The 24,601-nt window shown below is 50.7% G+C and overlaps 1 protein-coding gene and 1 long non-coding RNA gene across 3 annotated transcripts in view; one reads left to right on the top strand and one right to left on the bottom strand.

The window, feature by feature from the left end:
- Positions 1-1,540, bottom strand: part of TBL1X (transducin beta like 1 X-linked) — a 230,658-nt gene extending 229,118 nt beyond the window's left edge. For both annotated transcript variants that reach the window (XM_011236269.3, XM_034649675.1), the window contains exon 1: positions 1,411-1,540. The gene's annotated coding sequence lies outside the window, so the exon portion shown is untranslated. The remainder of the gene's footprint in view (positions 1-1,410) is intronic.
- A 2,440-nt stretch (positions 1,541-3,980) lies between these two features.
- LOC117797451 lies at positions 3,981-23,183 on the top strand. Its single transcript, XR_004622437.1, has 3 exons — positions 3,981-6,096; positions 16,475-18,708; positions 19,386-23,183. It is a non-coding gene; the product is annotated as an uncharacterized LOC117797451 (long non-coding RNA).
- Positions 23,184-24,601: the final 1,418 nt, after the last annotated feature.

Raw genomic sequence — 24,601 nt, 5'->3', positions numbered from 1 at the left:
CGGCACGGGCAGTGACCTCCGGGGTTGGCGGGGGAGAGCGGCCGCCAGCGCGCCGACCCCGGCCGGGAGAAGTTCCAGGGGGGCTGCCGCCGCCCGGGCCGGCCCCTCCCCCACAGCCGGGGGGGGGAGCGCGCCCCAACCCCCAACCCGTCCCCTCCCCCACGGCCGGGGGAGGGGAACCCGAGTCCATTCGGCCCCGCCCCTGCGCCCTGGGGGGGCCGCGTCCCAAACCTGCCCCTCCCCCACGGCCGGGGGAGGGGACTCCAGGCCCGCCCCTCCCCCAAGGCGAAGGGGGGGGTGAGTCCGCACCCCCCACGGCCTCTGGGGAGGCCCCGCGTCCCAATCCAGCGCCTACCCCACGGTGGGGGGACCTGCGACCCCACACAGCCCTTCACCCAGAGCTCTCCCCTCGCCCCCACGGCTAGCGTGGGTGAGGGGAATTCGGGCCTCTCCCTTTCCCCGTGGCCTCCTGGGCGATGAAGGGTACTCGGGCCTACCCCGACGCAGTCCTATTCCCAAACCCTGTCTTTTCCCCCCACTGCCAAGAGGGGACAGGAACCCGGGCCACCACCCCCGCGGTTTCTAGGGGGGAGGGGAACCCGAGCCACTGCTAGAGTGTTACCCTCCCCCACCTCAAAAAAGAAGCCGCTCAGCTGCCCTAACAACCCCCTGCGAGCTGCCCGAGGGTGCATCTCTCAAAATGGGCGGTTTAGAGGACACCCCAAAGGCCTCTTCCCCCTCCCAAAAAAGTGGAGACTCAGGCGGAGCCTCGACCTTTGCAAAACACCTCCCGGAAAGAGCCAGAAATGCTTGGGGAGAAAGAAACTCAGACACACAGAAGTGGAGGCCAGGAGCTCGGTTGAGGAGGGGGGAGCCTGTGGAACTAGGGGTACCTGGGCCCTCGGGCCTCCTCACTCCCGACCCCCACCCCACCCACAGGCTTTGCAAAGGGTTTTATGTTGCAATGGCTTATTCGGCCCAGCCCTAGAGCACCAGAGTCCCCAGAGCCTCTTCCTCCCCTCCAGTTTGGAGACCCCTGCCCACCGCTCTCGGTCTTAATTCAATTAAACAGATACCGCGCCCACCACCCAACACTTCAGCGTCTGCTTTGTTGAATATTTTAAGATAACTTTGCCCCTCCCTTTGGTGTGTAATGAGCTTTGCGCTCCGAGCCCAGTACACTCAGCATTTTAAACTGTAACCTCACTTGCTCCTTTCTGGGACACTGGACCATTTGTTGTTCAGGTTGTTGGGGGGGAGGGGCCCGAGTTGAGTTTTTAAGGAGCTGGTCTCCATCAAAAAGGCGGACCTAAAAATTACTCTGCCAAATATTGCTGTAAAACGTCAATGATGTAAAACGACTGTTGCTACACCATTATTAGAGCACATCAATAAAAAATACACACTTACACAGTCTCCATAATTGTCAATCAGCAGAATAGATTGTGTCTTATTATGTATCAGTTGCCATTCAAGGCCCCCCCAAAGGACGTGGTGGGGCCTTCCCTTGAGCCTGCCCTTCGTTGCTCCCCGGCTCCCTGGGCTTGTGCGGACTGATGCTGAGGTATTACATGCAATCGAAAAACCAAGGGTGCAATTGAAAGCCCGAGCAAGCTCATGATGCAACCCGGCCCGGGTTACACGTGCTTCCCTTCCCCCACCGCCTGCTGGTGGGAGCGCTGCGTTTTTTCCGCCTGTAGGGTCACATTGTGGTTGATTGATTCTCCTTTCGCCTTGCTCAGTCATTCAGATTTGGAAAGTAAATAACAAGTTGACATCATTACAGCTTTCGGCTTTGCGGGGACGCGGCCCTCGGTTACCGCACACTCTCGAGTAGCCGCGCAGCCGAACTGGCCCTCTGGCTTGCCAGCCCTGCCTGTCGTTAGCTGCTTGGAAATTCCGAGCTGAACTTAGTGAAAAGGCCTCTTTGTATGTTTTGATTACTTGGCAGGTGCCAATCATTTGAAGTATAGGAAAGTGCTGGAAATCCTCACTCCAAACTATGACCGCTGTGACCAATTTTCACAGCTGGTCTTCGGTAACTAACATTAGGAGTGAGCTCAGAATCCATCACGTCTCTTTGGTAATGCCCCTACAATCCCAAAGGTCTTCTTGCAAGTAAGGAACACAGCTTATCCTAGGACCCCTAAGGGACTTGGTAAGACCCCGACAGGAAAATAGACCGCGACGTTTATCATGATACCGCTGAAATTCCTCTTTCTGAAATGCTAGATGGGTGGTAGGTAGGTGGTAAATTAGACTATTTTATCTCATGTGTTTTGCAGATTTACTCAAATGCGTGTCCTATAAGGTGGGAGAAAACAAGGAAAATAAAGCAGAGAAGGAACGGAGCACTGTGAAAAAAGTAAAGGTTAATATGGAGTGTGTGAGCAGCAGTGATTTCCGCCGGTATCCACCGTGCAAGACCTACATGCCAAACAATTATTTTTGGTTGCTGACTGGAGGGAGCTGACAAGAGTCGGCTTGCAACAAATGCTATCAGTATTTCCCCCTAAACAGTAGCCAAAATTTTAATTAAAAGGCAGGAGGAGCCCACGCAAATATACTCCACTAATTTGAGGAAAGGAGCAAAGGCATTTTAATGGAGAAAGAATATCCTTTTTAACAAATGGTTTTAGAACAATTGGACCTCCATATGCAAAAAATAAGACACCATTAAGAGAATGAAAACACAAGCCACAGACAGTGAGAAAACATTTGCAAAATCCGTATCTGATAAAGGATTGTATCCAAAATATACAAAGAACTTTTAAAACTAAGTAAGAAAACAACCTAATTTAAAAACGGGCAAAAGATCTGGAACTATCTCACCAAAGAGATACACAAATGGCAAAAAAGCATATGAAAACATGCAGAACATCATATATCCTTAGGAAATAGTACATTAAAACAAAAATCTGGGGGCACCTGGCTGGCTCAGTGGGAGGAGCGTGTGACTCTGGATCTCAGGGTTGTGAGTTTGAGCCCCACACTGGGCGTAGAGATGACTTAAATAAATCAACTTTAAAGAATAAATAAAACGAAATACCACCTCACGTCTATTAAATGATAACACCAGTGCTAACGGGACGTGGAGCAACAGGAACTCTCCGACATGGCCCGTGGAGTACAAAATGATATGGCGACTTTGGAAGACTGTCTAGCATTTCTAGACGTTGGCCTACCATATAATCCAGCAATTGTGCTCCTAGGTATTTACCCAACTAAGTTGAGAACATGTCTACACAAAACCCGCACAGGACTGTTTATAGCAGCTTTACTCGTAATGGCCAAACACCGAAAGCAGTCAAGAAGCCCTTCAGTAGGTGAATGGGGAAACCGTGGCCCATCCATAGGACAGAATATTATTCAGCCATAAAAAGAAATGAGCTCTCAAGCCATGAAAAGACAGGGAGGAACTTGAAATGCGTATCACTAAGGGAAAGTAGCTCATCTGAAAAGGCTGTATGCCATGTGCTTCCAATTCTGTGACACTCTAGAAAAGGCGAAACTAAAACAGATCGGGGTGGGGGGGCGGTTCTGGGGATGGGAGACGAGGGATGGACAGATGGGGCACGGGGCATTTTCAGGGCAATAAAACTGTTCCAAATGAGACTATAACAGCAGGTATAGGACCTTTTACATTTGTCCAAACACTTAGAACTGCACAACACAGTCAACTCTAATGTAAAATATGGATTTGATCGATATTGATTCATTAATTGTAACAAATGCACCACACTTAGGAAAGATGTTAGCACTGGAAACTGTATGTGAGAGGCAGATACTATGGGAATTCTGTACTATATGCTAAATTGTTTTCTAGATCTAAAAATGGTCTTTTAAAAAAAAATGAGTCCATTCTTTAAAAAAAAAAAAAAGGTAGGAAGAGGTATCAGACTTCTTTTTTTTTTTAAGATTTTATTTATTTATTTGACAGAGAGACAGCCAGCGAGAGAGGGAACACAAGCAGGGGGAGTGGGAGAGGAAGAAGCAGGCTCCCAGCGGAGGAGCCTGACGTGGGGCTCGATCCCAGAATGCCGGAATCACGCCCTGAGCCGAAGGCAGACGCTTAACGAGTGCGCCACCCAGGCGCCCCAAGGTATCAGACTTCTCATAAGACTTTATGTCCAGTTTTCATTGACTCCAGTATCTAATTTCCCCTGGGCTCATCTAACTTTCAAAGATTGCTAACCCATAGGCCAATATTTGTTTCCATGAGTGGCCCACTCAGAAAGCCGCAAGAGGCCAGAACCGACATGCTGGATGTCACAACGATCCTTTCTTGATGTTCACGGAGCATGTCTTAGCTTTGAGTAAGTGTCCACCACGATCTTTCCTTATGAGACGAGGAGGGGGTAGGTGTGCTTTCCCACTTCACTTATCAGCCTCAAGCCTTTCTTTGCTCTGGGGCTTTGCTTCCAATTTCTCTTAGAAACTGGAAAGAAACTATTAAAGGGGCCCATGAGATGCTACTTGGAGAAGTAAACAGGAGGAGAGAGGACAAAGAGGTCCATTGCCTGCCACGGATGGGGTCACAGCCTCCTTGGTTCCCCTTGACCTGGATGGGCACCAATCCTTTTTTTAATATGATGGTTTGGGATGAACTGTGCCCCCCCCCAAAATCATATATGGAAGCCCTAGGCCCCAGTCCCTTAGAATGTGACTGTATTTGGAAATACAGCCTTTAAAGTGGTAAATACGTTAAATGCAGTCATTAGGGTGGGCCCTTATCCAATGTGACTACTGTCCCTATAAGAAAAGTTGACTAGGACACAGATACGCACAGAGGGAAGACCATGTATGGACACTGAGAAAAGACCGCCATCTACACACTAAGGAGAGAGACCCCAGGGGAAACCAACCCAGCCAACACCTTGATATTAAACTTTCAGCATCCAGGACTGTGAGAAAATAAATTTCTAGTTAAACCACCCAGGCCGTGGTCCTTTGTTAGGCCAGCTCCAGCCGGCTAATGCATGTGAATTGTTGATTTTTTTTTTTTTTTTCCTATTTGGAATGTCACGTTCAGTTCACATCATTTGAATACAGAGAACACCTTGCATTTGGTATGGGGTGTTCATGCAGGATATTGGATCTGATTCTCCCCGTAATACTGGAGGGCTGGGATTTTTATCTCCAATATTCAGAGGAGAAGACCAAACCGAAGAGGTTAAAGGATCAAGGAAGGGGGGTTTGTAACCATTTCTGTGCCTCAGACCTTCATTAGCAATTCAGTGAATATTGTTTCTAAACGCATAAAATACATAACATAGTACAAAAGATTACAAAGAAAACCGATTATGTTAAAATACAGTTATCAAATATTTTTAATAATTCTAATATAGTAAAACACGTGCTTCCTTTTCAGTCCTTCCAACAGCAAGCTCTAGAAATGGCTCTAATAACTTCTGTCATTTCAAAATAGTGATGAGTATAAAACAAATCTGCTTCAACTGTAACCTGCTCTAAAAATAAATCAGACTTCTCTTGGTGACAAATTGGTAACAAATTAAAGATACTGTTAATGCTGCTGTCATTCACCCAAGAGGAATACAGATATTCATAGTTGTCTGAAACGCTGAATTTCAGTTAGTGATTAGTGATCCTAAAACGGCAGTTTCTACCGGTGTACGTACACAGACCCCCTGAAATCTCTCCCTGGGGTCTTCCTGCCCGGGGACAAAGTGTAAGCCGGCATCCTCACTTCTCTAAGACCCTTCCACCGAGGGACTCATTCATGCCACCACCACGGACCCCTCCCATGGGACCTGGACCGTGAGATTAAGGTGAGGCGAGTTTAAGGGGACACCAAAACCATACTCAAGATAAATAATATTATAATGCCCCATTTTAAAACTCACAATTAATGCAAAAAAAAAAAACAAAAACAAAAACCACAACACCCTCCATGATGAACAAAACATCAAAACGTAAAATAGAGACAGGATCTGACCCTACCAGGCATACGGCACCAGGCACTGGGAAGGAGGAACTACCCGGAAAGATTAAACTCCCTACCTTGATGGAGCATCTGTTCCAGAGCAGGAATTGGCAGATGACAGCTCCTGTACCTGTGTCCATACAGCCCACAAGGTAAGGATAGATTTTGAAATGATGGGGGCAGGGGATCGACAGAAAAATGATACCTGGTGACATGTGAAAATTATCTGAAATTTGAATTTCAGTGCCCATCAATAAAGGTCCACTGCAACACAAAGACACCCAATCCTTTACTGCTTCTAGGGTCATAACGGCAGAATTAAGTGGCTGATACATACCCTACGCCCCACAAAACGTAAATAACGTGGACTGTCTGGCAGGTTCCAGAAGGTGTGCCGACCCTTGTTTCTGAGAGACTGACTGATTCAACATTCTTCACATAACTTTTTCCTACGAAATTTTTTATCTTCATTATTGTGTGTTTTTTTTTCCAAAAAATTTTCAGATTCAATTAAATTAAGCACCGTTTTGGGGAGCATCTGGGTGGCTCAGTTCGTTAAACATCTGACTCTTGATTTCTGCTTAGGTCTTGATCTCAGGGTCGTGGGTTCAAGCCCTGTGTTGGGCTCCATCTCAGCTTGGAGCCTATTTAAAAACAAAACAAACAAAAAAAAAACACTTTTTTTTTTCATATTTAAGAAAAAGGAGGAGGACAACGATGGTAGGAAAAAAGCACAGATTGCCTTTAGGAACCAACCTCATCCTGTTAGTGGATGTTGATGGATCCTGGAAGAGCAGAAATGCCTGTGGGTGAGGCACAGACACGCACTCAGGGAGTAAAGGTCGTCAGAAAGACTTAGCAAAAGTAAACGTATCCTGACAGGCGCACACACTGGTGGGCAAAGGAAGAACCGAGACTATAGGAACTCGACATTTTTTTGTATCTCACAGAGTCCGGTTGGGGAGATACAGTTACGAACATACCCATTTTACAGAGGTGACAAGTTGAGTCTCAGGTTTGTGACTGTATCAGTTTCCTGTCACTGCTGCAACAAATTACCATACACCTAATGGCTTCAAACCAGTGTATCAGCGGACCATTCCGGAGCTCGGAAATCCCGCCTGGGTACCACAGGGCTAACTAATATCAAGGTGCTGGCAGGGCTGGGGTTCTCCCAGAGGCCCTGGGGAAATTCTGCGTCCTCGCCTTTCCCCATGTCCAGAACCCACATTCCGTGGCACGGGACACATCGCGTAATTCCCACCTGCTGTTGTCTTGCCTCCTGCTTCCAATTCCAAAAGTCCCAGTGATTAGATTGGGCCAACCTCTGTCAGCCATCACAGTCTCTCCATGGCATCTTCTTCATTCAGCGACCTGTGCAAAGTCCCTGCCGACTCGGAAGGTGGCACCTTCGCCGGTTCCAGGACGTTGGGGTGGGCACCTCTGTGCGTGGGCCACGCTCTGCCTGCCACACTGCACTTGTTGCAGAAGGGACGCAAAGCCGAGTTACATCCCGCAGCGGATTCCAAAACCCACGGTCTCTCTGATACTAACCTTGTTGCCTATCAGTCGGTGAATAATTTCACAGCCCGCCCACCCAGCAACACCCGACGCAATGAACAGGACACACGGCCCAGGTTTACTCAACGTGCACAGGACAGGCGAGAGTTCCAATTCGGCCCGAATAATACACAGCCATCACAGCTACAAAATAACAGCACATCATAATTCTCAAAAGTCCGCTCCTCCGCCCCTTCTCTTTGGTAAAGCATATTTTGTTATAAGAAGTGATGTGCTTTTTTATTTTTCCTCCCTTTGTTTCCACCTCTGCCTGGAGTGTTTAAAACTGGCTGGAGAGAACAAGGAGGGGAGAGAGGCTGGTTTTATAAATAGTTGCCACACAAAACTCATCTCCCACATAGTGAAGCACGACACCACACTGAAAGAAAATCCAGCAGTTTCAAGAAAGGCACAGGTGAAACCAGATGGAGGTGGAACGTTCGCGTTTTTCCCCCCACTGCCTTTGTCATAAAGTCTTTTTGATGTTGTTTTTACAAAATGAACAGCCACCTGATAAGATCAGACATCTGTCATGTGCGAATATGCCCCGGTCTCCCGTCCTCATTATAAACCCAAGAGAAAGGAAAACTTAGGGTCACACAAAAAATCTGTACACAAATAGCTTTCTTCATAGTTGCCAGAACCTGGAAACAATCTGGACGTCCTTTGACAGAAGAATGAATAAATGAACTGTGTGTCTCCATACAGTGGAGCAGTCATGAGCCCTTACAGGGTACCTGCTTTACGCCCCGGCGACAATGTCCACGCGTCGCCAACGTAAATCGCCACGTGAAAAAGAAGGCAGTCTCAAAGGCCAACATTCTCCATGATTCCATTGACAGTATATGGCTTTCTGGAACAGGCAAAGCTACTGAGATCATTGTTTCCTGGGGGTGGGCGTCAGGAAGGACATGGACTACAGAAGGCCAAGGGGCAATTTTGGGGGGGGGGACCAAGGTGTTCTGTATCTTGATTTCGGTGCTGGTTTCATCCCTGTAAATGTTGGCCAAGACTCATAGGAATGTACTCTGAAAGGTAGACTTTACTGTAAGTAAATCATGCCTCAATAAAATTGACCACAAAAACAAAAGGAAGGAAGGAAGAGAGAGAGAAAGAAGGAAAGAAGGTAGAAAGAAAGAAAGAAAGAAAGAAAGAAAGAAAGAAAGAAAGAAAGAAGAGAGAGAGAGAAAGGAAGGAAGGAAGAAGGAAGGAAAGAAAGAAAAGAAAGAGAAAGAGAGAGGAAGGAAGGAAGGAAGTGGTGCGTGGGTGGCTCAGTCGGTTAAGCGTCTGCCTTCAGCTCAAGTCATGATCCCAGGGGCCGAGCCCCACACGTTGAGCTCCCTGCTCAGTGGGGAGCCTGCTTCTCCATCTGTCTGTCCCTCACCCCGCTCTTGTGCTCTCTGTCACTCTCTTTCTCTCTCTCAAATAAAATCTTAAAAAAAAGAGACAGAGAGAGAAAACCCAGAAGGTTGGAGGAAAACACTGTAAAACTCAACGAAATTACATCACAGGGCTCTTCTGCCGTACATGCTTAAGGACGACGTTTTGTTTGTTGTTATTTTGACTACATCACAGCCACTTGATAAGATCAGAAATCTGTCGTGTAAAATTCTCAAAATGTCCCTAAGGGAGTGGGGAAGAGAGAGATCATTTTAATGTCGTTTTGAGATAATAATGAGAATGAGTCACGTTTCTATAAGTAAGTATTTCAGATAACCCGACCCCCGCTCCCCCACTCACGGAAGCCCACGCCAGCGCATGGCCATCAATTGCTCAGGTGGGGGGCCGACTTGACCAGACAGAGGCTTTCCCAGGAATTGTCTGAGCAATGGCTAAGAGCACAGAAGGAAGGAATGCTTTCTGGAATGGGGAAACAAAAAGTATGTTCCCCAAAGGATAGTTTGCCTTTGCAAAGACCCCCCTCGACTAAAATAGCTTTTTCGAATGAGTAGATAATCCCAAGGTGCTTTGAATTTTTAGACATTAAAGTTCTACCCAGAATGGTAAAAGTCGAAAATGGCAAGGTTTCATACATGAGCTAAGAATATGACACAACGGCTGCACCTCCCCTAGCCTTCCATAGTTTTATACAAAGAGGACAAAGACGGGCATTACAGCTACCGCACGACATATATGGTTCTAGTTTTAAGATATCCTAATGTTTGTTGAAACGTTATATAATGTAGTGAAATATAATAAAAACTTAAGAATGTCCAAACACCTGGGGCGCCTGGGTGGCTCAGTCGTTAAGCGTCTGCCTTCAGCTCAGGTCATGGTTCCAGGGTCCTGGGATCAAGTCCCGCATCGGGCTCCCTGTTCAGCGGGAAGTCTGCTTCTCCCTCTGGGCTCCCCCTGCTTGTACTCTCTCACTCTCTCCATCAAATAAATAAATAAAATCTTTAAAACAAAACAAAACAAAGCATCTGACCCACATTCCTCAAAACTGTCACGGTCATGAAAAACAAGGAAGGATGAGAGCCTCTCACAGCCCAGACGAGCCTAAGGGGTCATGATGATAAGTGCAATCCACATTGCACTTGGGTGGGATCCTGGGTGGGATCTAGGACAGATAAAGATATTCGCGGAAACAGTGGGGAGATCCAGATAGAGCCTGGAGTCTGGTCAATTTGACTGACTGACCACAGTTGACGGATTAGTTGTGACAAGTGTCCCACGGGGATGTAAGGTGCTGTCAGTAGGGGAAACTGGGTGAGGGGTAAACAGAACTCTCAGCCCTAAGTTTCTGTAACTCTAAAACGACTCTAAAATTTAAAAATTTACTTAAACAAATTAGAAAGTTTTCAGTTGACTTGCGAGAATTATGTTTAATTGGAAAACATTTCTGTATTGACACGTACACACAATTGCATTTTTAAGAAACTGAAAATGACGTCACTTGAGAATAGTCGTGAAGAGTGGAGAGTGGGTCTTGGGCAGGGACCAGGAAAACCGGTCCCTGGGAGAGTGGGAGAGTCTCTCTTCCCACTTTGCCTGCTGGGACCTCACCTCCCTGGGCCCCTGCTGTTCCCGAAATGTCTCCTGCTTGTTCCTGAGTCCTTCACCCACTGTTTTTTCTGAGGGCCGTTTCCTTGCCCTGCTTCCTCCTGCCCCTCGGGACTCTCAAGGTTCTGTTGGGCTCTGGGCCCTGCCCTCTCCATCTCCATCACTGTCTTTCATGGGCCCAGATGCTCGAGTTCTTTTGGTCATTTGTTCACATTGTCTTTTCCACTAACTCGAGTATGAGCTCAGTGGAGAAGAGGAGGGTGAGGACAGAGGGATGCGAAGGGAAGGTACCTGTCTTGGTCTCTCGATGTGTCGACTTGGCTAGGCTACCATCCACAGTTCTTTACTCAAACACTGTGTCCGTTTCCTAGGGCTGCTTTAACACTGCACCAGCAAATGGGTGGCTTCAAACAACACTAACTTACTTTTTCACGGTTCCGGAGGCTAGAAGTCTGAAATCAAGATGCTGGGAGGACCGTGTTCCCATTGATGGCTCTGAGCAGTATCCTTCTTTACTTCTTTTTTTTTTTTTTAAGTAGGCTCCACACCCAACGTGAAGCCCAATGTGGGGCTCAAACTCACAAGCGTGAGATCAAGACCTGAGCTGAGATCAAGAGTCAGACGCTCAACCAACTGAGCCACCCAGGCGCCCCAAGAATCCTTCTTTACTTCTTCCGCCATTGATGGCCAACAGTCCTTGGTGTTCCTAAACTTATAGCTGCCTCATTCCAATCCCTGCCTCTATCTTCACATGGACTTCTTCCTTCTGTGTGTGTGTGTGTCCAACTCTCTGTCCTTTTCCTTAAAAGAACACCAGCCTGGCCCTCCTAATTGCATGCCCTACAAATTTCAGGCATACCTAGCCAGCCCCCAGAACGGCACAAGCCCATTCCTTGCAATAAATCTCAGCGTATATCCTCGGTTAGGTTTTGTTTCTCAGGATGAGTCTTGCCTGCTACATCCAGATCCAAGAATTGCCTTCAGTTTATCAGACATATACACGTAGGGTCACAAATCCGATTGCAGCTACAAACCAAAGAATGTGATTTCTTTATTTGCAACAGTAAATTGCATGAAAATGCTTATGGTATGCCTTGAATATAATCCAAAATATTGTGGGTGAAAATATCAAGTCCTTTATAAGAAGAACTAGAAATAAATAATCTTCAAAGCTAAACCATGAAACTGGTAGGTAAATGAGTTCACCAATGCCATAACTTGTATTTCTGAGATGCTAGGTTCAGACAGGTATAACTTTACATCTCAAAAATCAACTCAGCATCTTGGTTCTGCCTCAACAATAGTCAAGGTTTTCCCTACAGCTTTCCCCAGGACGTGAGTGACCCTTGGGGTTGGGAGGCAATAGTGGTCGGAAACAAGAGCTTTTCCAAAGAAGAAGGTTGATGAGACCCCAAGAGAGGGGAAAAAGGAGGACAGTGGGGGATGGGAGGGGAGGGGTGGAACCGTACAGAAAGTGAGGGAAGGCCGCCCGGAGAAGCCACACGCTGTCTGGTTGTATTTATACCTAGTATTAGTGTGCTAGGACTCTGGGAGCAAAGCCCCACAGAGTGGGCGACTTGAGCCCCAGAAGTGGGTTTTCTCACAGTTCTGAAGGCTGGAGTTCACGTTCAAGGTGTCAGCAAGACTGGCTTCTCCTGAGGCGTCTCTCCTTGGTGTGGAGACACCCCCTCCTCCCTGCATCCTCACGTGGTCATCCTCTGTGCCTGCCTGTGTCTTAATCCCCTCTTCCTACAACACCACCAGCCCCACGGGAGCAGGGCCCATCCTACTGACCTCATTTTACGTTAATCGCTGCTTTAAAGACCTTATGGACAAATTCTGTTACATTCTGAGGTGCTAAGAATTAGGGCTTCCATGTGTCAATCTTGGGGGGACACAATCCAGCCTGTGACATATGGAATGTCCCAAACCGGCAAATCCTTGGAGACGGAAAGCAGATTAGTGGTTGCCGGGGCCGGGAGAGGAGGGAAGGTGGAGTGAGTGTCCATGGACACCCTGTGTCCTCTGGAAGTGAGAAAAATGTTCTGCAGCCAGGTAATGGGTGCACAGCCCTGCAAAGGTACAAAAACCCACTGAATGGTAACCTTTGCAAGGAGGAATTTAATGATACATGAATTATATGTCAATAAAGCTCTTAGAAACCGACCCCCACACCCCGACACACAAAAAACGTGGGGGAAAGAGCTACTGCAAGGTAGGGAGGTAAAGAGGCCTCAGGTAGAAAGGATCTGAAGAGAACAGCAAAGTCTCCTTTTCGGGACATGGCCTTGTTAACGTTTTTGGAGCAAGGCTTGCCCCCCACCGCAGGACTCCATGACATGTGATTACACGAGTCCGCAGAGCACCCCGCACACGGGACCCGAGACCCACGCCGCTGTGTGCATGCACCCCCCCCCCCCCCCCCCCCCCCCGGCCACTGGGGACACAGAGTCAAGCTGCAGCATCTGGTTCTAGGGCTGGGTGGAGCCGGAAACTGCATGTCTCCCCAGCTCCAGGGGCCTTGACGCCGCCGGTCCACGGACCTCCCCTGGCATAGTAGACACATAGGGTGTCCCCGTCTCAGCATTGCTCCAATTGGGAGATCATTCCTCGTGGGGGGGCCGCCCGCGCCTTGTCGGGGGCTGAGCAGCACGCCCCGCCTCTCGCCTCTCCACGCCAGTAGTGTCCCGTCCCCGCACAACGTCTGCGTTCGTTGACCAGTGTCCCTAGTGGTGGCGGGCAGAATTGCATGGATGGGAGCCCGCCGACCAAAAAATGCATTTAAAAACGAGGGAGGCACGGCTTTGGCTTGCGGCGGGGCCGGCCTCCACACCCCTGTCCTCTTGTCCTCCACACCACCGTCGCCTAGGGCAGCCTCATCTGTTGGGGTGCGGAGTCATTCCGTGCATTGTAGGGGACCAGTAGCGTCCCTCCAGCCGGAGCCATGATCAGAGCTGTCTGCGGCCCATCCGAGATGCCTCTGGGGCCAACGCTGGCCCAGCTGAGGACTGCTGCCCTCCACCCGCGGTGCTTGTGGGACCTTCCTTGTTGCTTCCTGTCCCCACAGGGATGAAGTTTTGTTTGTTTTTTAAGATTTTATTTATTTATTTCGGGTAGAGAGAGAGAGAGCACAAACGTGAGCGGGGGCAGGGAGAAGCAAACCCACGACTGAGTGGGGAGCCCGGTGCGGGCTCGATCCCAGGACCCTGAGATCATGACCTGAGCCGAAGGCAGCCGCCCATCCGACTGAGCCACCCAAGCGCCCCCCCACCGTTATTTTTTGATTAAAATTTTTATTTATTTATTTCAGGGAGAGAGAGACACAGTGACGAGGCCCAGCATGTGTTCTCAGCTCCCACCACCCTGTGACTGGAAGAGAGAAGACAGAGCAGGTAGGAGGGAGCACAAGCATTGCTCGTGTGTCTCCCACGCACAGGCCCGGGGCCTCCCCAAGCCACCAGAGACATCATCACGGTCCCCGGAGCGGGGCCCGCTGGCGCTCAGAAGTCTTTGTGGCCCTTCTCAGCCACAAGGTTAGACCCCTCCGTGCTCCCAGTCCCCAGTCCCCAGCTCCCAGCGGCACTGGCTGCTCACAGACATTGAGGGGTTTCCATTTTCCTTCTTTAAGCAGCCCCACACAGATGGGTGTGTGTGCATGTGTGTGCGTGTGTGTGTGTGTGAGTGTGACAGGCTGTAGGCAACCGAGCATCCTTGGAGGCCTGAGTTCCTGGTACATTTTGGTCCAACCGCGTCTTGGCAAGAATGACCACTGGATGAGACGACTGTCTTTCCAATGAAAACGCCCACAAGCTGACAATGATACCAAAACCAAGGCCAGGGATCTTGAAATCGCCACAGGCAGACCTGGAGCACATTTCCAAGTGTAGTTATCTCTTAGATTTGATCTCGCCTCTCCTGCGTGGTTTCCCTCTTGTTTAGAAATTAAACAAAGCAAGAAATTATGTGCTAATTGGCTGCCAGAAAGCCCAAATTGTCCACAGGCTGTCTGCTTAGCAAAAGCCGTGATAAGATTTGGCTCCTGTGAGTCGCTCTTCTGGAACGACGCTGAGCGTCCATCACGCTTGCCGCACCGTGGACTCCACAGAACAGACAACCTCTCGGGAATCTGGCGATGGCCCTGATCTTCTCTGAGTGGACAACGTGTCGTGGAGCCTGGGACCCAGTTCCCACAGGGAGATTGAAGGATAGCCCCGTGTCCTGGGCATCTTCCTCGCTCCTCCAAGGCCACCTCGTGTGCCGTGCGGAGGACCTCCAGATGACTTCCCAGTTTCCTCGTGACCCCCTCTGCCTCCGTCAGAGCAGACCCCACACGGGTTTTATAACACGGCTTCCCTGCGGGCTCTGGGCAGTGAGCAGCGCCCGAGACAGATAAGCACGGACAGGTCGGGGCTCTGCTCCTCAGCCACGCAGCCTTGAGCAGGTCACGTCCTCCGCGTCTGGCAAGGTCAGAGCACAGTGGCTGTCCTGGGGGTGCTCCCCCAATTCCCCAGCCACCCAGGGGCTGGAGAAGCGCTGTGCGTCCTGCGCTCTTTCCTGGAGGGCAGGAGATGGGAAAGCGGGGAGTCCGGCCAGGTAGAGGGCAGGCCCCCCGAGAGCCTGTGCGGGAGACACAGCCTCTTCCCCACGGCTGCTCAGCGCATGGGCAGGCCGGCCAGCCACCTGGGCGCCACGGCCCCTGGGTCCCCGCAGCAGTCCACACACAGGCCTGTGTCTTGCTCTGTTACTCTCGCTTTGGTGTCCTGCTCCTTGACCAGAGCCCGCGAGCAGGACAGACCCTGGCAAGGCTCATGAGGCCTGCCCTCCTAGCAGACCAGTCCTTTCCGACGGGATAAGGGCTCCTGATTAAGGGAAGTTTATTCAACCGTGACTGGCATTCGGAGCTGTCCTGACACCAGTTACAAGTTAGCCGAGTCGCACTCCTCAGCCGTGAAGCACCAAGGCTCGCTGACTCAGGGGAAGGAGTGGGGAATAGAAGCGGAGGCCGCAGGGCCCCAGGTGTCTGCCCTCGCCGGCCTCGGCCTGGCCTTGGCTCCGATCTGTGCGGTGGAGCGGTGTGGTTCCGGGAGGAGGAGGCTGGCTGGCAGGCACCTGGCTCCGTGGGGCCAACGTCCCCTGATCCGGGCCTCATCTTCCTCCGAGCCAATGTAATGATTTACAGNGACGCCGCCGGTCCACGGACCTCCCCTGGCATAGTAGACACATAGGGTGTCCCCGTCTCAGCATTGCTCCAATTGGGAGATCATTCCTCGTGGGGGGGCCGCCCGCGCCTTGTCGGGGGCTGAGCAGCACGCCCCGCCTCTCGCCTCTCCACGCCAGTAGTGTCCCGTCCCCGCACAACGTCTGCGTTCGTTGACCAGTGTCCCTAGTGGTGGCGGGCAGAATTGCATGGATGGGAGCCCGCCGACCAAAAAATGCATTTAAAAACGAGGGAGGCACGGCTTTGGCTTGCGGCGGGGCCGGCCTCCACACCCCTGTCCTCTTGTCCTCCACACCACCGTCGCCTAGGGCAGCCTCATCTGTTGGGGTGCGGAGTCATTCCGTGCATTGTAGGGGACCAGTAGCGTCCCTCCAGCCGGAGCCATGATCAGAGCTGTCTGCGGCCCATCCGAGATGCCTCCGGGGCCAGCGCTGGCCCAGCTGAGGACTGCTGCCCTCCACCCGCGGTGCTTGTAGGACCTTCCTTGTTGCTTCCTGTCCCCACAGGGATGAAGTTTTGTTTGTTTTTTAAGATTTTATTTATTTATTTCGGGTAGAGAGAGAGAGAGCACAAACGTGAGCGGGGGCAGGGAGAAGCAAACCCACGACTGAGTGGGGAGCCCGGTGCGGGCTCGATCCCAGGACCCTGAGATCATGACCTGAGCCGAAGGCAGCCGCCCATCCGACTGAGCCACCCAAGCGCCCCCCCACCGTTATTTTTTGATTAAAATTTTTATTTATTTATTTCAGGGAGTGAGAGACACAGTGACGAGGCCCAGCATGTGTTCTCAGCTCCCACCACCCTGTGACTGGAAGAGAGAAGACAGAGCAGGTAGGAGGGAGCACAAGCATTGCTCGTGTGTCTCCCACGCACAGGCCCGGGGCCTCCCCAAGCCACCAGAGACATCATCACGGTCCCCGGAGCGGGGCCCGCTGGCGCTCAGAAGTCTTTGTGGCCCTTCTCAGCCACAAGGTTAGACCCCTCCGTGCTCCCAGTCCCCAGTCCCCAGCTCCCAGCGGCACTGGCTGCTCACAGACATTGAGGGGTTTCCATTTTCCTTCTTTAAGCAGCCCCACGCAGATGGGGGTGTGTGCATGTGTGTGCGTGTGTGTGTGTGAGTGTGACAGGCTGTAGGCAACCGAGCATCCTTGGAGGCCTGAGTTCCTGGTACATTTTGGTCCAACCGCGTCTTGGCAAGAATGACCACTGGATGAGACGACTGTCTTTCCAATGAAAACGCCCACAAGCTGACAATGATACCAAAACCAAGGCCAGGGATCTTGAAATCGCCACAGGCAGACCTGGAGCACATTTCCAAGTGTAGTTATCTCTTAGATTTGATCTCGCCTCTCCTGCGTGGTTTCCCTCTTGTTTAGAAATTAAACAAAGCAAGAAATTATGTGCTAATTGGCTGCCAGAAAGCCCAAATTGTCCACAGGCTGTCTGCTTAGCAAAAGCCGTGATAAGATTTGGCTCCTGTGAGTCGCTCTTCTGGAACGACGCTGAGCGTCCATCACGCTTGCCGCACCGTGGACTCCACAGAACAGACAACCTCTCGGGAATCTGGCGATGGCCCTGATCTTCTCTGAGTGGACAACGTGTCGTGGAGCCTGGGACCCAGTTCCCACAGGGAGATTGAAGGATAGCCCCGTGTCCTGGGCATCTTCCTCGCTCCTCCAAGGCCACCTCGTGTGCCGTGCGGAGGACCTCCAGATGACTTCCCAGTTTCCTCGTGACCCCCTCTGCCTCCGTCAGAGCAGACCCCACACGGGTTTTATAACACGGCTTCCCTGCGGGCTCTGGGCAGTGAGCAGCGCCCGAGACAGATAAGCACGGACAGGTCGGGGCTCTGCTCCTCAGCCACGCAGCCTTGAGCAGGTCACGTCCTCCGCGTCTGGCAAGGTCAGAGCACAGTGGCTGTCCTGGGGGTGCTCCCCCAATTCCCCAGCCACCCAGGGGCTGGAGAAGCGCTGTGCGTCCTGCGCTCTTTCCTGGAGGGCAGGAGATGGGAAAGCGGGGAGTCCGGCCAGGTAGAGGGCAGGCCCCCCGAGAGCCTGTGCGGGAGACACAGCCTCTTCCCCACGGCTGCTCAGCGCATGGGCAGGCCGGCCAGCCACCTGGGCGCCACGGCCCCTGGGTCCCCGCAGCAGTCCACACACAGGCCTGTGTCTTGCTCTGTTACTCTCGCTTTGGTGTCCTGCTCCTTGACCAGAGCCCGCGAGCAGGACAGACCCTGGCAAGGCTCATGAGGCCTGCCCTCCTAGCAGACCAGTCCCTTCCCACGGGATAAGGGCTCCTGATTAAGGGAAGTTTATTCAACCGTGACCGGCATTCGGAGCTGTCCTGACACCAGTTACAAGTTAGCCGAGGCGCACTCCTCAGCCGTGAAGCACCAAGGCTCGCTGACTCAGGGGAAGGAGTGGGGAATAGAAGCGGAGGCCGCAGGGCCCCAGGTGTCTGCCCTCGCCGGCCTCGGCCTGGCCTTGGCTCCGATCTGTGCGGTGGAGCGGTGTGGTTCCGGGAGGAGGAGGCTGGCTGGCAGGCACCTGGCTCCGCGGGGCCAACGTCCCCTGATCCGGGCCTCATCTTCCTCCGAGCCAATGTAATGATTTACAGGGAGGAGACGTGCAGCCGGGCGTCTGCTCTGCGCGCCGTTCAGGAAGACAAGTCAACAGCTTCTCTCCCTTCCGCGGAGGGAGGAAAATTCTGGGGGGTGCACACATGAGCTCCGAGTGGGGTAGGGGCCACGGACAGGGTCCCACTGAGCCGCCTGGCTGGATGGGCTGAGGCAGCCTGCCTGCGGGGCTGAGATGGCTTCCAAGTCGCCCCCCCCCTTTGTCCCCCTCTCCCTCCCTCAGGTCATCTGCCACTGAGGCCTTTCTGTTTCGCTGGTAACAACTACTTTGCATCAAACGTGTGCAGTTATGCAGAGGGAGTGAAGAGCAATCCCGGACAGGCTAGAACTTCATTCCCAAGCCAGGAGGTGTGTGCAGTCCCCAGGGGCAGCCACCACGGCACAGAGGACCCTGGGAGGGCACAGTGCCCGGAGCCCGCCCCTGTGCTCCCCCTGGACTGGCCTCAGGAGTTCCCGCAGGCCAGCCCGTGCAGGCGTCTGGGCACCATGGGGACGGGACCTCCCCCAGGGCCTGACTGCAGGGCTGCAGGCCTTGGCCATGGGCGCTGAGCCCACTGGTCTACAGTCTACACCATCCCCCCACTGGATGGAGGGGGTGCCAGTGCTGGGGGACAACGGGTTTCTAGTGGAGGGGTGGCAGGGCCTGCAGAAATACTGTCAGGCAGGAAACAGTGCTGCTGCCGGGGGAGGGACCCGAGGGGGCTCAGTGACAGGGATGGGGAGCCAGGATCCTGCCAGGGGGCTCAGTGACAGGGATGGGGAGCCAGGGTCCTGCCAGGGGGCTCAGTGACAGGGATCGGGAACCGGGCATCCTGCCAGGGGGTTCAGCTGGCAAGGATGGGGAACCGGGGCCTAACCAACCCACATTTGCCATCCAGCCCCAGAAAAACACAAAACCTGGGGGGACCAGAGACTATTGGTTCAAAAGCGGGAGCTGAAAAACAGTAGATGGAAACAAATATTAAACAAGCCGAAATGGCTGAGGGAGAGGGCTCTGTTTCATGCCATCTCTCTCTCCTGTTCAGGGAAGAGGAGACAAGAGAGAGGATTTGGACAGAAGGGACAAAAGGGGGACAAAGGAATTCCAAGGCAGCGCGCTGATAAATGCCAGAGGCCAGTTTAGACCGGAACGGCTGCTTCACGTCCTTGAACCACTGGTCTGGGGGCACCCAAGAGTCATTCGTGATCTGGGACACCTGTGGCCAGGCAGGCCCTGGACCTCGGCTCCGCCCAGCGCACTCCAGGAGCCCCAGTGAGGTCTTTCCAGCTGCCAAGGTGAACGTTCCTGTGTACAAACTCCAGAAGTTGCATCTACTAAGCTACAGGAATGGAGTTACAAGCATGAGGCTGCATGTTTTATCTGCCCTGCAGAATACGTTGGAAACACCAGTTGGAGAAATAAATATAAAAAGCAGGTGAAATTTTTCTCAAGGTATGTTTATACTAAACTCATTGAAAACCGAAACTTGTATGAAAAAGAAGACCCAACTTTTCCTGTCAAATTGCGTTTCCTTGCTGCATCTGGATACTTTTAGGAAATTCACTTCACTTCATACAATTGTCACCTTTTAAGCGATGGCCATTCCTAAAATAGCAATCCAGTGGATCGTCTGGCAAAAATAAGCACACTGGAAACAAAAACTCGTCGTCATGTACATTGAATTCTGTTCAAACCAATATTTATTGAGTTCATTTTATGAATCCATAGGAGAAAAAGCAAAACAGTAAGACACAGCCCTAACTTCCAGAAGCTTATACTCTAGAAGACAGACTTACCTCTGCCAGAAGGACAAAGGGTAGGAATGAGTGAGTGTGCATGTGTGAGAAGGATAATTATCCCATAAAAATTCATCTATTTTTCTAAATTTGGAGTTTGCCTAGTGGGCGTTCTAAAAGTTCACATGCTGTATTCCTTACTTTTTGAAATTGCCCTCCTTGTAATTTCATTCAGTGAAATGCAGAAGTACTAAAATAAAATTTTTTAAAAACCTTGTTTTTAAAGCCCATCTTCTGTGACTTTATGACATTCATTATTTCAGATAATTGAGAAAATTATGTGCACCAGAACACAGAGGCTGGCAAATTAAACATTCCCTATTTCGGTGCTGTCCTGGAAAAAAAAAAAATCAAAGTGGCACAAATATGTGGTACAGCATGAAACCTTTCTCTCTGCTGTTTTTACTCCAGCCTGGTTGAATCTGCTGGCTGAATCTGCTGGCTGGTGTTCTGGGAGGTTCCGGGATGGTTTGGTTTATGTTCACTGTCTACCAGTAAGGACCCACGCCCCACCCTTCCCCAAGAATGGAAACAGTGAGGAGATCCTTCCTGGCTGTTGTGTTGGAAGGCGCGGATTTCAGCACTCACATCTTTGACCCCTGTGTTGTGGCTGGAGGAGGAGGACATCCCGAGATGCTGGGGACCCTCCTGAGAAGCCCAGCAGTTCCGCTAATGGGGTTTTCGCTTTGCTGAGCTGCCGGAACGAGAGCTACAGGGAGGACACCGTTTCTATTCTTGGGAGCAGTCTGGTCGAGGCTAATGCATTATTTAGCCTATTCATAGAAACTTGTAACATCTGGGGTGTGTTGTGATGTACACACTCGAGTCTCTGGGGGCACCAAGAGCTAAGCATTCCATAAACAAATGTGACAGGTGTCATGCTCCATGCCTAGCAAATGGCCACAATGCTTGCGTATGTCACATTGCTGTCATCTTCCCCAGCACCAAAGGAGGGTGACTCAGCCTTGAGGGACTTGGGGCTGTAGCCATCCACTCCAAGGAACAGTCTGGCCCAAATGATGTCCTTTACCCCACAAGGAAACACCGTCCCCATTTCTGAATGTCCGGTTTCCGGCAGACCACAATGTCCCAGTTACTCAGGCTCCATGCTTACAACCATCTGTGACTGCTTCCCACGGACCCCCAGCAGATCTCATCCAGCTGCGCACTCTGTCCTTCTGCCTTGGTGGCCAGTCTACCAGCTGCCCTTTCATTTCAGGACCCACCCCCCACCCCCGGACCTCATTACTCACAACTGGACTCTTCCATTTGTCTCTCAATCGCCTGTGCCCATGCTCTCCTTGGGCTTTAATTGCCACGTGTCTTTGTTCTCCGATCACTCGGTCATGACCCCCCTGCTTTCTTCACCCACTTCATCCCCCGTCTGCTTTTCAAGTTGCCCTCCGCTATTTCCACCTCCTCTAACTATCTGGAACTATGAGGGGCTCTCCCAAGTGGTGCTAACGGGCCATACTCTGCCTTCAATACCAGCTGAGGTTTCCACTTTTCATCTTGTTTTCTCTGGCTGAGTTGGAAGGTCCACGAGGCTCCAGCATCATCTGCAGTCCCTGTCATTGGGCAGGGTAACCGTGTTTTCCTTGATTGAACAACTGTTCCAACAGGAAGATATACTTGATGGGAATATAAAAGGAGAGAGCTACTCCACCTGTGAGTTGGACAGATGGGTCTGCAAGAGTGGGGAAGAGCTTGGCATGGAGGCAAGGGAAGAGAGGATGTGTAGAAGAAAGAAGGAACGCCAAAGAGCAAAGTCTCCACACACAAGACCAGATGAGAGTGCCAAGGGGGTCTGTTTGGCAGGATGGGAAGAGAGGCATGATGGGAAATTCCTTGGGCGTCAGGGCAGAAGCCAGATCATGCTTCCTTGGATGCAGGCAACCTTGCAGTTGTTGTCTAGGGTCATTGCCACCTGAGCCGGAGCAGGCTGGAAATCCGACGGTGGCTGCAGGAGGTTGGAGGAAGGAAAGTGAGGGGGTTCCTTTTCTTTTGCTTCCCTTTCACACGGACCAATTTTGCTCATTTCCAAATAAATATTTGACTCTGAACAAACAGCTTCTGCCTTGTCTTGTGTTCTTGCAGCCACGTCTTGCATCTTGGCTCAAATCTTCCCTTTGGCCACGAGATCCACCACCCTGAGTTCTCCGAGCCCCACTTTCTGCCTAGTCTGACTGTTCCTGCAAGGCCTATGTCAGGTCAGAGGACCGCACAGGACCTCTCCCAGCCACGAGCCTTATGGGCCGCCCTCCCTGGCCAGGGCCAGCTTGTCTACCTTCGTTCAGAGCTGCTGTTTCCATTTGGCCTCTGTGTCCTCTGTCCCTGGCCAGCGTGTAGGACTCCCAGAGTGCTGACTCTCCTTTGTGATATTCACAGGGCTCTCTCTTCGGTTATTGACATATCATGACTTAAAGTGACAATTCAAAAACGATGTCTGTGGTTTCAGGGAAAATGGATATTGCTCTGAAGAGAAGTGGGAGGGGAGGGGGGAATAAATACCCCCAAAGATGACCGTCTTTGAGTCACAAGAATCTGGCTACCTTGGGGACACCCCTGTACTAGTTTTGGTCACAGCCTGTGACGTGGGTGGGGAGACACTCACTTACTTTTGTCCTAACCAGGAGAACGTCAACTTTCGCAGCATGCTGACCACAGTGCAGTGCCTTAGGGTATACAGTTGGTGCTCAATAAGTAAATGCTCAATGTGTTTCAAATTATTATTTTTCATCTAAAATTATTTTCATTTAAAATAAATTTAGTGAATTACCGACCCATGCTGCAACGTGGATAAACCTCGGAAACATGCTGAGTGAAAGAAGCCAGAGACAGAAGGTCACAGATCACATGATTTCATTTCTATGAAATGTCCAGAATAGGTAAATCATTAGAGACAGAAAGCAGATTAATGGTTGCCTGGGGCTGGAGCAAAGGAGGAATGGAATGAGGAGTGACTGTTTAATGGGTACGAGGTTCCTTTGGGGATGATGAACATCGCCTCTACGTAGAGGTGAAGTTTGTACAACTCTGTGCATATACTAAATGCCATTGAATTGTATATTTAAAAAAAAAAACTTACTGTGAATTTCATCCTAACCAAAAAAAAAAAAAAAAAGGAGGTAAGGAAGAAGTGTCATTAGAGTTACTAAAATATAAAGCCTTCTTTTTTCAAAATAAAACTTATCTAGTATTTGAAAAAGTAACCAAAAGTGATTTCCACACTAAACTGCAGAAGAAAGACACAAGGCTCTTCCACTCGATGTTTGGCTTCCGTTTAATTTCCGAGAGAGCAAGATAACAAAGAGAAATACACGCGCGATGAGACCCAGTGCAAACGTACGTGCTAGCATGTGCGTGTTCAGATCCCAGCAGGCATTTGCCACATCTGTCCTCTGAGCCACGCAGAGCAAAACCCCGGCACTCACTGCTCCAGCTTCTTGGGGCAAAGGACTATTCTTTTTCCCTTAATAGAAGCCGTAAATAAAATCAACCTCGCTAATAGAGGAGAGATAAGCAACGCTAGATTTGTTTGTAGCACGCTGAAAGCTACACGTACCTCCTGCTTGTACCGTTCCCAGAAATACAGGTCAGCTGTTGACAAGGATCCTGCTGGGCCAGACCGAGGAGAAGAGATACATTTTGTATTTTTTCCTCTACAGTGAAGGATAGAATTAGAAAACATTCGAGAAGGAAATAGGAGTAATCGGACAGTCAACTCTTAAAATGCTACATCCTTGTGCCAGAGGCTGCNGGGGGGAGGGGAGGGGAGGGGAGGGGAGGGACGCTGAATGAACAATTCAGAGGAGGGGGCTGCGATTTTTGTGGACTTTTAGTTACCAGTTTCACATTCTGTTTCAGGCGACTACGACTCCTGCTTTGGGCTGGGTTGGACTTTGTCTTTAAACTCTGAGGCGTGACTTACAGACAGTAAGCGCGGTAACCCTAGCTGTATTTCACCTGTGTCTGCACCTGTGGAACCATCGGCCACATCAAGCCACGGAACTTTCCCAGAGAAGGCCTTCATTCCCCGTCTTAGTCAATTCTCCCGCAGAAGTCTGCTAACATTTTTTATTTCTCTCGCCCCACCTTAGTTTTATCTGTACTCTTTGGGGCTCTAAGGAGGGCTTATGATTTCCAGTGATGCTACGGCAACATGTTTATTCTAACCACGGCTGGAAGAACAGCAAAGGTATTCTCTTAGAGAGTCTTACGGAGCCACGTTGCCGTCCTCCAGACACATCTTTTTCAATTAGACCCCTTTGAAAATATATGCTTAGGGCGTGTGAAATGAGCGGATGCAAAAGAACTCGTGGCCCAGAAGACAGAAGGGAGAAGCGTCAGAACCCGTAGGTGTATTTTTCCCTCGGCTGCATTTACCTTTCTCCCCTCTTCTCTGCTTCAACAGCTCCAGATCAATAGGAAAAAAAAAAAAAAAACCAAACCCAATTGATGTCCG

This window comes from Ailuropoda melanoleuca, chromosome X, assembly GCF_002007445.2.
Source record: "Ailuropoda melanoleuca isolate Jingjing chromosome X, ASM200744v2, whole genome shotgun sequence".
Lineage (NCBI taxonomy): Eukaryota > Metazoa > Chordata > Mammalia > Carnivora > Ursidae > Ailuropoda > Ailuropoda melanoleuca.
This window is presented reverse-complemented; position numbering and strand designations above follow the sequence as displayed.